Below are 14,745 nucleotides of genomic sequence, written 5' to 3'. Positions count from 1 at the left end.
ATGCTCCTATACGCCCCCTCAAGAGCAAGTTTCCATCGATAACTTGCATCTTGGATGTGAGATTTTTGAATTGTTGTGTGGCAAGAGGTTTTGTGAGGATGTCAGCTAGTTGATCCTTTGTAGAGACATGAGAAACTTGTAGAGTGCTAGCTTGAACTTGTTCTCGAACAAAATGGTAGTCCATTGAGATATGCTTCATCCTAGTATGAAAGACAGGATTTGCGCATAGATAGGTTGCCCCTATATTATCACATAGAATCCTTGGAGGTTGCTGAATTGGTACCCGTAATTCTTTGATTAATTTGAGGAGCCACATAAGTTCAGTTGCTCCTGTTGCTACTGCTTGATATTCTACTTCAGTGGACGATCGAGCTACTGACCTTTGCTTTTTTGATGTCCACGAGATCGGATTGCCACCAGAAAATATTAAGTATGCAGAGGTTGAGGTTCTATCATCAGCATTACCACCCCAATCTGCATCAGTGTAGGCAAGTAAGTTGAGAGAAGTTGGTTTGCGCAGCATAATACCATAATTCATTGTGGATTTCAAGTAACGAAGCATTCTCTTAAGATGTTGAAGATGTAATGTGGTTGGCTTGTGCATAAATTGTGAGAGTTTGTTGATGGCAAATGAAAGATCTGGCCTTGTTAGATTTAAGTATTGAAGTGATCCAAGGACTTTTCTGTAGTGTGTGGAATCTGTTGTCGGGGTTCCGTCATGCAAGCTTAGAGTGGCTGTTTGAGAAAGAGGTGTCGGGGACGGTTTTGCTCCTGTCATTTCAAATTTTTCAAGAATGTCTCGAATAAATTTATGTTGCGATAAGAATAAGCCCGTAGTCGTGGGGATGAATTCAACTCCCAAGAAATAGTGAGGTGTTCCCATGTTCTTGAGTGAGAACCGGTTTGAGAGAGACATAATGAAGCTTGTTATGAATTTAGCATCATTCCCTGTAAGTAGTAAATCATCAACATACACTAGAAAATAAGCCAAAGTTGATCTTGAAGCATAAATGAACAATGAAGGGTCATTTTGGCTCATTTGAAAACCATGTGAGATGGTGAATGATTTAAGTGCATCATGCCATGCTCTTGGTGCTTGTCTTAAGCCATAAATTGCCTTGTGAAGTTTGCACACATATTGAGGGTGAAGCTGATCTTTCATACCAGGTGGTTGAGCCATAAAAATCGTTTCTTTGAGAGCTCCTTGGAGAAAGGCATTGTTAACATCAAGTTGGTGCATGGGCCAAGCATTACCCAATGCAATGGTGAGGATGAGTTTAACTGTTTGAGGTCTCACGACTGGTGCAAATGTTTCTTTGAAATCAACTCCCGGGCATTGTGTGAACCCCTTTGCAACTAGTCTTGCCTTATATCTTGAGATAGAACCATCTGAATTTCTTTTGATGCGAAACAACCATTTACAATCAACGATGTTGTGGCCTTTTGGCGGTGGAACTAAGGACCAAGTTCCATTGCGTATTAATGCATCAATTTCTTCAGATATTGCTTGTCTCCAGTGCGGTTGTTGCATGGCTTGCCTCACATTAGATGGCTCAAGATTCTCTGGTAATGGATAGTTTGTAACATTGAACACACGTTTCGGCTTGAAGATATTGTTTTTAGATCTGGTTACCACATGATACTCACTAGTAGCTGCTGCACTTTGGTTAGTGACACAATTTCTATTATGAGGAGAGTGTTGAGTTTCGACATCATTACCTGATGAAGTATCCGAACTCAAGGAAGCCTCTTGAAGGATTGTGGGTGGTTGTTGTTGTGGACTTGTATTTGTAGTGCCTGTAGGTGGGATGGGTATTATATAGTGTGGAGGAGTTTGGTTTATAGTTGGAGGATTTATTGGAGTTAGGGCTGGTTTGATGAGGGAATTATATGGGAAATGGTTGTCATAGAAGGTGACATGTCTAGAGGTATAGATCCGATTTGTGATAGGATCAAGGCATTGGTAGGCATATTGTGAAGGTGAATAACCGATGAATATACACGGCGCAGATTTAGGTTGGAGTTGGTGAGGGTTGTGCGTGATATGGTGGAGTAGTTGATATGGAGTGTCCATATTGAGATTTGGGGTGGATAATAAATTTATTAAGTATGTTGCAGTACGAAAAGCAAAGGACCATAATGTTGTTGGTAGCTTAGAATGATGCAAAAGTGCACGTGCTGTTTCTACTATATGTCGATGTCTTCGTTCTGCAGTAGCATTGAGTTCAGGGGTGTGTGGTGGAGTGGTGTAATGTGAGATACCATTGGAGGATAAGAATGTTTTTAATTTTAAAAACTCTCCTCCATTATCTGAGTATAACACAAGAATGGATAAATTAAAAAACTTTTCAACAATTGCTTTGAACTGAGGAAATATAATTGAGACATCAGATTTATTTTTGAGTGGGTACAGCCAAATATATTTGGTAAAATGATCAACAAAATAAGGTAATATAAATAACCATCTAAAGACTTAATAGGTGCAGGCCCCCATACATCTGCAAAAATAATTTCAAGTGGCCTTTTGTTGATTATACTAGAAAAAGTAAATGGCAGCTTGTGGCTTTTAGAGCTACTGCATGAGATGCATGGTAAAGGTGTGCTTATTTTTATTTTATTCATGGATAAGAGATGTCTCAATGTTCTTTCATTGGGGTGACCAAAAATATGATGCCATGGTAAGGATGAAGATGTGGCGGTGATAAGGGCTGTTGGAGTAGTGAGGGGTGGCATGTGGTAGAGTCCGTCTTTATGCAATCCTTTGAGAAGCGGTTCCTTTGTTTTCAGATCCTTCACCAAAAAATGATTAGTAAAAAACTCAACCGAAACAGGATTATTTCGACATAGGGATGAGACAGATAATAAATTTTGTGATATATTTGGAACATGGAGAACTTTAGGAAAGTGCAAGTTATATTTTTTTGTGGGAATAATAATATTACCAGTGTTGGCTATAGGAATGGTGGATCCATCGCCAATGATGACTTGATATGTTCCAGTGTAGGGATTTTGCAGATGAAGGTTATCAAGTTGATTTGTAACATCATGAGTAGCTGCGGAATCCAAGATCCAGTCTGGTGTATTTCTGGCTGAATGTGTTCGAGTATAATGAGCTGATGGGCCAGTATTGTACTTTGGTGGGTATCCATGAAGTTTGTAACACACTTTTGCCGTGTGTCCAACCTTGTCACAATATTGACAAGTGATTCTCTTGGAAGATCCAGAAGAAGTAGATCTGTTTTGTTGAAATGATTTGTTGTGATGAGGAGTATTACCACGTGTTGGATAGTGTGGTTTTCCTTTGAATGTTGCATGGACAGAAGCTATAGGAGTTATATCGTCATCTCTTTTGAGGTGACTTTCATAGTCGATCAGCAAGTCGTGGAGAGAATCGAATTCTATTGGATTCTCACGAGTACGAAGAGCAGCAGAAATTTCTTTGAATTCAGGTCCAAGTCCGTTCAGTGTATGAATGACTAGATCAACATCATCCAGTGGAGAGTTGATGACGGCTAGTTCATCAGACATGGATTTGATTGCTTGTAAGTACTCCGTGACAGATTGCGTACCTTTGGTGAAACGGGATAATCGTTCTTTGAGATGCATGATGCGAGAGCGAGTTTTGCTGGCAAACATCTTGTTGAGAATGTCCCATGCTTGTTTGGAATTTTTCACATTACCAAGCATGGTGATGATACTCGGATCTACCGAGGATATGATGGCATGGAGTATCAACTGATCTTGGCGCTGCCAGTATGTATAGTCAGCATCAGTGTCTGCAGGACATTTTTTGGTTCCATCAACAAATCCTAAAAGGTCATATCCGACCATGAGAGCATTGAATTGGACCTTCCATGCAGGGTAGTTGGAGCGAGTGAGTTTGATTGAGGTTTGAGCATTGAGAACTACTACTGATGTAGTTTCACTGATTTGGATAGTATGGACTGAAGGCATGGTGAAGATTCAGGTTTGGATCGTTGCTGTTAAGCTTTTTGTTTTTTGTTTTTGGTTAAATCTGATACCATATAGAAGTATAGAAAATTGTTATATTTTATTGATAGATGATACTGTATATTTATAGAGAGATATTCTCCACATATACAAATATAATGAATGCAAATATTAAAGATAATTAACAACACATTAAAGTAAATTAATACTAATTGATTTGTTGCTCTAAGTTAGCCTGAGAATAAGGAACTCATATTTGACCCGGTTATGCAACCTTGTCATTGCCTTGTCATGATGCTTCTATACTGTAAACCTCGGAAGTTGGAGGACTGGTTCTTCCGGAAAGCAGCTGGCTACGTGTCCTTAGAGGGGCACATGGGTGAGAAGCACTCCAACGACTATGACCATTTGGATCATTTTGTTGGACCTCCATTGCAGTAACGTTGGATTGGGCTCTGCCCGACGGCAGCCATAGACCCATTCCAAAACAGAAAGATTAATAATTCTTTGATGGATATTCTTTTAATGAATTTTATTGACACTCTTAAATTTTTGCAGAAAATTTATATTTTTTCATGATGAAAATTCAAAAATATGGTTTATAAAAAAAGTGATCAGAAGGATATAGAAGAAGGAAGAAATGAAGTTTCTTTAAGGATTTGCATGGTAGGCAAGAGTTTAGAGAGAGAGAGAGAGAGAGAGAGAGAGAGAGAGAGAGAGAGAGAGAGAGAGAGAGAGAGAGAGAGAGAGAGAGAGAGAGAGAGAGAGAGAGAGAGAGAGAGAGAGAGAGAGAGAGGGGAACACTTATTTATTCTACTTGGTGCATCTAAGAAATACAAGAGAGGGAGATTAAAATATGTGGGACCCACCCACTTTTCAATTCTCCTCAAACTAGCGAAGAAAGGGGAAGGCTCGTTGCTATTCTCGGAAATACCCTTATCAATTTTTTACTCATGTCTTTTTATATTATATTACACTCTTATTTTATTTAAAAAAATTCTAAAACTAAATTATTACCACTTATTAAAAAATTAGCATGTTAGGAGATTTAATAATTAATTGATTAAAATAAATAAGTAATTAAATAATCCATTTATATTGAATAATAACTTATTAGTATTTTGAATTAATATGAACTAATAAATAAATTTTAATTAAATTTTAATAAGGGAAATTTTTTTAACTTTATTCTTAATCAACATTTTTCTCTCTTCTATTTTTCTTATATTTCTCCTATAACAAACAATACTTTAAATCTATTTAACTTCTTACCTATTTCTCTCTTCTTCTATTCTCTCTCTCATATTTCTCTCTTTACAACTTCTCTTTAAAATCAAACATACCATTAGAGAGATAGTCGTTTTCAATTTTTAATTATTATTTGGTTATTTATTTATTTTTGTTATTATATTTTTTGTTTGGAGGTAAAATTTTTTTTATAAGCAAAGTTGTGTAATGGTGGCCTAATTATAATAGGTTTGGTCGAATAAAAATTAAATGAATTAAATAAATGCTTTTTTAATTCTTTTGACATTAGTAACTAAACAAATAAAAATAACTAGGCTAAGTTAATGAGATCATAGTGCTAGGCTGCATTTTGGGACTCGGGCCAATAATTTTCAAGTCCATAATCATGCTATCAGGGTCATATACATGGGCCTGTAGCCCACAAGTATTTGGTTATTCAATCCTTTAGGCTATGTTTGGTAGTTTAAAGAGGAAGGAGGGAAGGGTTTTGGAAAATAGGAAAAATTGAGTGAAAAGGCTAAAAAGATTTTGGGTAGGAGGGTTTTCGAGGATTTGACTTTATTCATAACACCAAAAATCCCATAAAATGGAAGAACTCAAAAATTGTATTGAAGGAGGGTTCTGGAGGGTTTTGAAGGGCTAACACAAATTTTCCAAATATCTTTTAGGTTGTTATAGTATTCTGAAAATTAAAAATTTAGTAATGATAATGACTCTTTTATCATTCTAAACAAAATTATTTTTTCAAAAAATGTCAAATATTTTCCAACATTTTTCTAAAATTTCATTTTTGGAAGTCTTTTCCTCCCCTTCAAACTCTCAATCATAGCCTAAAGAATTTTTTTAATAAGAATTAAGATTTTTTTTGTTTTGTTTAAAATAAATGAGATCATCCATAGCTTGTTAAATCTATTTTGTTTTATATTTTTTATGATTAAAAACCCAAACATTAGAACAAAGGAATAATTTTTTTTTTACTAAAAAGTATTTCTTTACTTTATATGAGGAGGGGTATTCTTATTTCAAGAGTAAGTTCTTACATCTTATTCCATATCTTCACCATTAATTCTTCTCAATTTAATAGTTTAAAATAATAAGTAGTAGGGGTGGGAATATATCAGACCGGTCTATAGGAGCCTATAGGCTAGCCTACTTAAGACCAGGTCAGGTCAGGCCAGTCCTATTTAATAAAAAGGTCAAGCTTAGACTTTTTCAAAAGTCTATTTAATTAAATAGGTCAAACGTAGGCTATTAAAAAAGTCTATGAAGTCTTATAGGCCGACCTATATTTTCATATATATTAATAATAGGCTAAATTGGTTGGCCTATATATGCGTGTGTGTGTATATATATATATATAGAAGAAAAGCTAAATAGGTTGAACTATATATACTTATATGTTAGAACAAAGGCTAGATAGGCCGGCTTACATATGTATTTATAGGTTGGCCTATATGACTTCTTAAGTAATATGAATTAATTGAAAACTTTAATGAGAAACAAGCTTTTAAATAGACTTTCAGATTATGTCATACTTTTAAAAGGGTCAGACCATGCCAAAAAAGATGGTCTAAAATAGGTCATAGACCAGACTCAGACCTTTTAAGATTATCGTAGGCCAGACTCAGGTCTTCGAAAACCTAGCCTAACATATTCCCGCTCTTACTCTTGAGTAAGAATTTTTTTTTATTATAAATGGCTTTAGCTTTTTACATATTAAGGAAGTTATTAAATTTTGTTAATTTTGTAAATATATTAAATGATGTTCAAATATTGCCCCTTTTTTATGTGAAATTCAAAAAAAAAAAATTCTACATATACTAGTTTTTTTTTTTTAGATACAATGGAGGGCCTAGGCCCAAAAAAGAAAAGCAACTACGCAAGCTCTAGAAGAGCACCATTAATCCCTATCGAATCTGCCATCATTTGGGACGAAAGAACCTCCGGGGGAAAGCTATGGAAAGAATCACACTTCTCCATACAAGCTTTATTAGCTAAGATGTCTGCACACATATTTGTGGATCTGTGTGCATAAGAAACTATGACCGTCTCATGCAACAAGCTTCTCTCCTTGATCTGACGCAAGATAGATATACAATCTAAATCTCCCGTAACACCCTCTTCAATCGCTTTTACAACATCCTTAGAGTCAACATTCACTTCCACCTTAGATAATCCCAAGGATGATGTGAGCTTCAACCCTTCAGCCACACCCCAGAATTCAGCATGCAAAGCGGAACACTTCCCCAAATATTTTGAGAAACTACCAATCCAAGCTCCATTGTGATCCCTGATGATACCACCACAACCAGCTTCCTTGTTTCTTTTACTCGCTCCGTCTGTATTCAGTTTACACATCCCAACAACCGGCGGATTCCATCCCATGCAATTGTTACTCGCTATCCCATCATGACAAGTTGTTGCGCCAATAAGGGCATGCGCATATTCTTGCTTTCTGTTAAGGATAACACCAATGGCATTGGCAGGCCGATCAAATTCACTATCATGTTCTTCAAGATTTCTCCATTGCCATAAAGTATGACAAGCTGTGCTCCAAGTCTCCACCCACCATTTATTTCCGCTGCTGCTGTAATTAAGATTCATGTGGATCCATTCCTCAATGTCCAACGTGAAAAAATCCATCATTATGTCACTAGGAACAATACTTTTCCAAATGCCGACACACTTTGGACAATCTCTTAGTGCATGGATTATTGTCTCGCACACATTTCCACAAAGGCGACATCCAGCATTACCCAATCCTTTAATCATTATGATTTGATAATGGAATATTTAACATGCAGTTATTTCATTGAAAATATACGTGTCTTTTTAAGTGACCACATTAGTATTTCAAAATAAAATAAACTTCATTATTTTTTCTTTTAAATAAAGTCATTATACGTAGGGCTGGCAAAACGGGCCTGGCTCGCGGAGAAAGCCTGTTTTGCCCGCATTTTTTCACGGAGCGGGGCAAGGTTTTAAGTCCGCTCCCTTTAATGTCTCTGTTCCGCCCCGCTCTGTTTTTTTGCGGGCTTTTGCGGGCATGAGCTTTTTTATACAATTTTACTATTTTTAAGCCTAAAAGGTTCAATGCCTGCGGGCTTTCCACGTCCCGTCCGCACTTTTTCGCGGGGCGGGACAAGGTTTTAGACCCGCACCCTTTATTGTGCCCGCCACGTCCCATTTTTTCGCGAGTTTTTGCGGGACGTGCCTAAATGGGTCGCGCATGTCCGTTTGTCACCCCTAATTATAAGTGTTTTTTATCAGTCATTTCTCTCTTATTATTTACTTTATAATTTTGCTCTCTTAAATAAATTAAAGTCTTAAATAAAATCCACTATTTTTTTCCTATAGAAGAAATTTTTTGAAAATTCATGATTTAAATGTTGAACTAATGCATTAAAATACAATATTGAAAACGTCGTTGCACATTGAAATACAATATTAATTGAAAATATTGTAGAAAAAAGAGAGAGTATAGGAACACTTTAAGAAGAGAAAATTTAATTCTACGTTGAAGTTACAAAACTTTTTCAAAATGAAATATGATAAAAAATAGATGGAGTAATTAATAATAATAAATGTATTAAAATTAAAATTAAAATTTTTATTTTATTTTTTTTAGAAAATTTGACTCAATTAATGGTTAAGGAATAAACATCTCAAATTTAATTTTTAAAGATTTTTTACTAAAATTGAAAGAAAATGGCAAACTAGTAAAAGTAAAGAGTCTTTAATGAATTATTATCACTCCTTTTCTATGTAATTCATTAGGAGTGTTCGCGAATCGGTTTGGTTCGATTTTGAGAGAATCTGATATTCAAACCGATTAAAATTATATGAATTGGTTTGGATTGGATTTGTAGATTTTTACAATAAAATTCGAACCGAACCGAACCGAGAAACAACGAATTGATTTGGGTTGGATTGATCCGGTAGATAACTAATGAAAAAATATTTGAAAAAATAATTTATTTATAGAAATTAATTTTTCATAATAATATAAATAAATAGTATTAATAGTGTTCAATTATAAATATTAAACTAGCACTTTTTATCTAATAGATTAAAAATATCTAATATGAACAATATGTAACATAAAGGATTTTGAATCTATAATTAATTACTTGAGTTAATATGATAATGAATGTGTTTCATAACTCTATGCTCAATTACCACACTAATAATTTTCTAATAACTAATTAAAATAACATAACTTATCCACATACAAGATTTCACTTTTTTTTTTTTTTTTAAGTTGAATGGTTGGTAGTAATTTTTATGGTAATTAATTATGATTGGTTCGGGTTGGGTTTGCGGGTAAAAAATTGAAAATTAGATACTCAAACCAATTATCATTAAATTTCATTGGTTTGGTTCGGTTCTTGCCCGAACTGAAAAAATGTTCAACCCAAACACTATAGTTTGGTTTGGGTTGCAGCTTGATTCGGGTTTACCTGAACCTATGAACCTAATTCATACTTCCCACTCCTTTTCTTCCTAATTAAGAGTCTTTAATATGAAATTTATGACCTTAGGTCTGTGTATTACTAGAGCACTCTTGTACCTTATTTCTTTGTAATACGGATTAATTAACTAGTAGCTGATAGTTGATAGTTTATAGTTGGTGACTAATAGCTGATAAGTTAGCATGAATGTTTGTAAAATGACATTTTAATTAATAAGGGTAATAATATACTCCCTTCGGCCATACTTATAAGCAAATATTCTCTTTTTATGTTAATTGAATACTGAATGTATCTGGTTTTGTATGTAGACCAGATAGATTCATTACTCAATAAACCTAAAAAGAGAATTTTTCGCTTATAATTATGGCTGGAGGGATTATTTTGTTAAAATAATAAGGGTATAAATTAAAGAAAAAACACAAGCTACAAATTACTTGAAATAGCTTTTGAAAGAAAAACTAAAAGTTAGTAAAAAAAACTACAAAGGTTCTGTTTGGTAAGTCATGTTTTCGAGCTTATAGCTTATGTCTTATGTTTTATAAGGTCGTATGATAATTTAGACCCGTTTGGTAATGGTCTTTCCATCACGAGCTTATAGCTTATTTTACTAACTTATAGCTTATTTTCCAGACGCTATTTCAAATAGCGTTTTAGCTTATGTCTTATAGCTTATCATTTTTTCTTCTTTTTTTATCCTTATTATTTTAATTAAAATTTATTTTTAACCCTTTTAATTTATTTTAATTTAAAATAAAATAAATATATATTAAATATCTTTTATGTCATTTTACATTTATAAGTTAATTCAACCGCTAATTTTACCAAACACTTCAATTAGCTTATAAGCTATCAGTCTCAACTATCCGCTATAAGCTATAAGTCATCAGTCATCAACCATCAGTCATAAGCTATAAGCTATCAGCTAGCTTATCAGTCAACCGCTATTTTTACCAAACAGACCCAAACTAAAAGTTAAAAGAGAATTATTAAACAGAATTTTTTATTAATGTGAGTTGAAAAAATTAAAAGTTAAAAGCTAAAAAGGCACCGCCCAGAGTGAAACATCTTCTCTGGAGGATTTGTAGGGATTGTTTACCAACTAGATCAAGGTTGCAACAACATCATGTTTCTTGTCCGTTGGAGTGCCCGTTTTGTAATCATCATGTGGAAGACTCTTGGCATGTATTCTTCGGGTGTAGTATTACTAATCAGAGTTGGCGTACTGCAGGTTTGTCTCATATTGTTGATTCCCGTTTTAATATTTTTCATGACGCGTCTTCGCTCATTATGGATATATGTAGTCGGGAGGATAGTAAGGTGGCGGGGAGAGCCGCTATGTTGATAGACATTTTATGGAGAAACCGTAATAATTTGATTTGGAATAATGAGAGTGATGCTTCTTCTAAACTCGGGTTGCATGCTTTTTGTAGTTGGCAAGATTGGTTTTTAGCTCAAGAAAGTAGCGACCGGGAGCAAATTCATCAGCCTGTTTTGAATTGGAATCCGCCGGTAGTTGGTAGGTTGAAATGCAATGTTGATGCGGGTTTTAATGTTAATCGAGGTACCACTAATAGAGGTTGGTGTATTAGAGACCACATGGGCAATTTTGTTTATGCTGGAGCAGCTTGGGATTTTGTTTCATTCCCAATTCTAGAAGCGGAAGCGGTGGCTCTTAAAGAAGCTATTCAGTTTGCTATTGATCTTCATCTAGAGAATGTTACCTTTGAGAGTGATTCTCAAAATACGGTTCATGCTATTCGTATGGAGTCTTTTGGCTCCTCTGATTTTAGTGCTATTATTTCTTCTATTCGTAGTTTGCTGTTTAATTGTCCTAACTTTGAGGTAAAGTTTGTAAAGCGCCAAGCGAATTCGGTTGCTCACGCCATAACGAAGGCGGCCGATTCTTGGACTAGGCGTAGTTTCTTTCATTTGACACCTCCTTGTATTGAACCTTTACTTATTAATGATATGAGTTGATTTTTCTTTTGTCAAAAAAAAAAAGCTAAAATTTTTTTTTTGAAGTCTTACAAAATAAACCATAAGTAGTCGTTAAGAATGTGAAATGATAGATATCATGTAGGCTCTTTGCTGAAAGTTAAATAATTAAAAGTATTATTTATTTAATTTTCTATTTTAAACGCTCAAGTTTATTGCGAATATGAAAATGATTTAGACATCAATTATACGTTGAAAGAATATAATTATTGTCTTAATTTAGAAAATATGAACAACTTGGACGGTTCAAGAAATTTAGAGGTTTAAGGTAAAATTTTAAATAAATATTTTTTTTGAAATTTAATATTTTGAAAAATAAAAATACATATTAGTAAAATTTATATACTTTTTTAATTTAAAAATAAAAGAAACCATCAATAAATTCCTTAAATTATTATTTTTATAGTATAAAGTAATTTAAAACATGAGAATTTCTTCACCCACCTCCTAACCTTCTTGCTCACCCCTGGTGAATTTACAACACTACCCCTTGTTTCGGAAGTTCATTTCCGAAAAGGTACTTTTTTTGAAAAAAAGGTGTTTTCGGAAATGAACTTCCGAAAACGTGTTTTTTTTAATATAAAATATTGATTTCGGAGATGCATCTCCGAAATAAAGTTACATTTTCAGAAAATGTGGTGTTTCGGAAGTTCATCTCCGAACTCACCCCCCTTGGAGGAATTCGGAAATGCACTTCCGAAAAAAGGTCTGGACAGAAGAAAAATAACAAACAAGAACGATTCGCTTTATTTAATCGGATGAAGACGATGGAGGAGACGCTGCAACAGGTTAGAAAGTCCTGATCCTCTAGAAATCCATACCACATTGTAACTTACCAACATAATAAACAACAACAAAAAACTTATGAGCAAACTATACTTACATCATAGTGGTGTAGATCCTTATCAGCCACTCGCAACTGAAAATGATTAGCACGAACTTGAATTTTCCTTCCCAATTTTCCTTCTGAGACGACGGAGCCGACTCTAGAGTAGCCTTCTGTTTAACTTCGGCAGTCAGGCTCTCGATGGAGATCAGAGCCGAACTCAAGGAAGCAACCGGCGCTGCGACAAATGGAACAAACGGCGCTGAAACAGATGGACGAACAACCGGAGCTGCAACAACAGACGGAGGAGAGGTAACCGGGGCCGGAGCATATGACAGAGGAGGTGGATGTCCGGAGGAAGAAGGATTGGAGGTACGTCCACCGCGAGAGCCACGGCCACCACCACCACGGCCTGATCCTGCAGCATTGATGGATGATTGTTGAGAATGTGCAGGAGATGGTTGACTCCGGAGATTTTCGGGATGATTTCCTCCACCGCAGCGAGACATTGTGATGAAAGCAGTAACAAGAGATAGAAAACGTTAAAGCAAAGAAGAAGACCTGGGATCGAAAATGATTTGGGATATTTTGAAAGAAAAATGGGTGAGAAGCTTTTAAATAGGGTTTACGGTGATTTCCGGTAAACAACCGCTAGTCTTCCAAACTATAATAAATATGATTTGGTTACTTGCAGGATCGACTAGATTGATCCTAGGACACATAGTCAAGAAGATTGTTATCAATGTTTGTTCGAACCATATTCATTATTTGTCTTCTTCAATAAGCGTTGTTCGATTAACAGAACAAATACAATCACTTTGTTATATATAAATGTGACTTCAACGAAGTGACATGACATAAAAAATTAAAAGGACAATTGAAACGTAAAGAATCTTAAACTGCAGAAATATAAAAGACTTTGAAAGTAAATAGCATGAAAGTAATTCGAAAGTAAATGACGTTAAAGTAAAGATGCAGAAACGTAAATGGCAAGAAGTAAACGAAATGCAGTAATTCTGAAAGATAAAAACAAAAAGATAATACACATGTATTAAAATGGTGGTGTCATACGTACATTTTCTCAGCGAACTCTTTCTCTTAACGCTTGATACTTGAGTAAATATGTGAGTGATTTGTACAAAATGAACACACAGAATCCTAACACTAAGACTCCTATTTATACTAGTTTCGACCTTAACGGTCCTATACTAATCTGCTGCCACGTTTCTCATCAGAACTTCCAGCGAAGCCATCTGTTGTTGAACGGTTACGAAACCGTCTTCGAATTTCAAATCTTCCCGCCTGAGTCCATCTTCGACGCGTGGCAGTGTATTAAACAAACACTACTAAAAAACACGCTAAGTAGTAATACTTGAATACATATTCTATGAATTTTGTCTAAGTCCCGAAGACATATGCTTTCATTAATCTTTCAGCGTTCACTTATCTTCATCGAACTTAGAAGTCTTTATTTTTCGAAGCATGACCATCAGTAGCCATTCTTTTACTTTTTAAGGGATGGCCATCAGTAACCATCTTTCCTTCGATTCTCAACTCCTTCGAAGGATAAACAACATAAAACGAAATCTTCAGCTAACAAATTGCCCCCAATAAATGCCTGTTTCGAGAATCAACAGAAATAGGCGTTTCTTGTCATTATAAGATTTCGTTTTTATGATCCTTGAAAGTTCCAAGACTGCTGACTAGCGTCATAATCACTGATAACACTGTTTCCGAAACGTCTTGTCATTTTCAAAGATGTCTTCTCATAACTTACATTCCCACGTTTTAACCTTACTTCCTGATCATTACTCCTACATACTAGGAGTGAAGCTAACTCATTCGACCGCCGTTGGATTAAATCACCAGCCGCCACGTGTCTCTCGGGCTTTACCCAAAAGATTTAAAAAGGTTTCCGTTAAACCTTTAAATACTTGATCTTGTGTCTCTATACCGCCTTTCATTCATCTTCTTCACCAAAAAATTGAAACATCTTCACTCTTTTTAGAATCTTGTTCTTTTAATCAAAAAATTTCTTCATGGCTTCATCTTCAAATGTTCTTCAACCCGCTTTGAAGCTCCAATCAACAACACGTTCTGGGGAACGAGAGTTCGTTCCAAACCCTAACACTGAAGAGATACGCGCTATTTACGCTTCCCAGGTAATCATTCCCTTTGAACTCTCTGAAAAAACTCTTGCCTTTATGGGTCCGTTACCGAGTGAAAGTATCCAATCTATGAATAAGTTTTTTC

The sequence above is a fragment of the Vicia villosa genome, linkage group LG5 (genome assembly GCF_029867415.1).
Source record: "Vicia villosa cultivar HV-30 ecotype Madison, WI linkage group LG5, Vvil1.0, whole genome shotgun sequence".
NCBI lineage: Eukaryota > Viridiplantae > Streptophyta > Magnoliopsida > Fabales > Fabaceae > Vicia > Vicia villosa.
Note: the sequence above shows the minus strand (reverse complement) of the source record.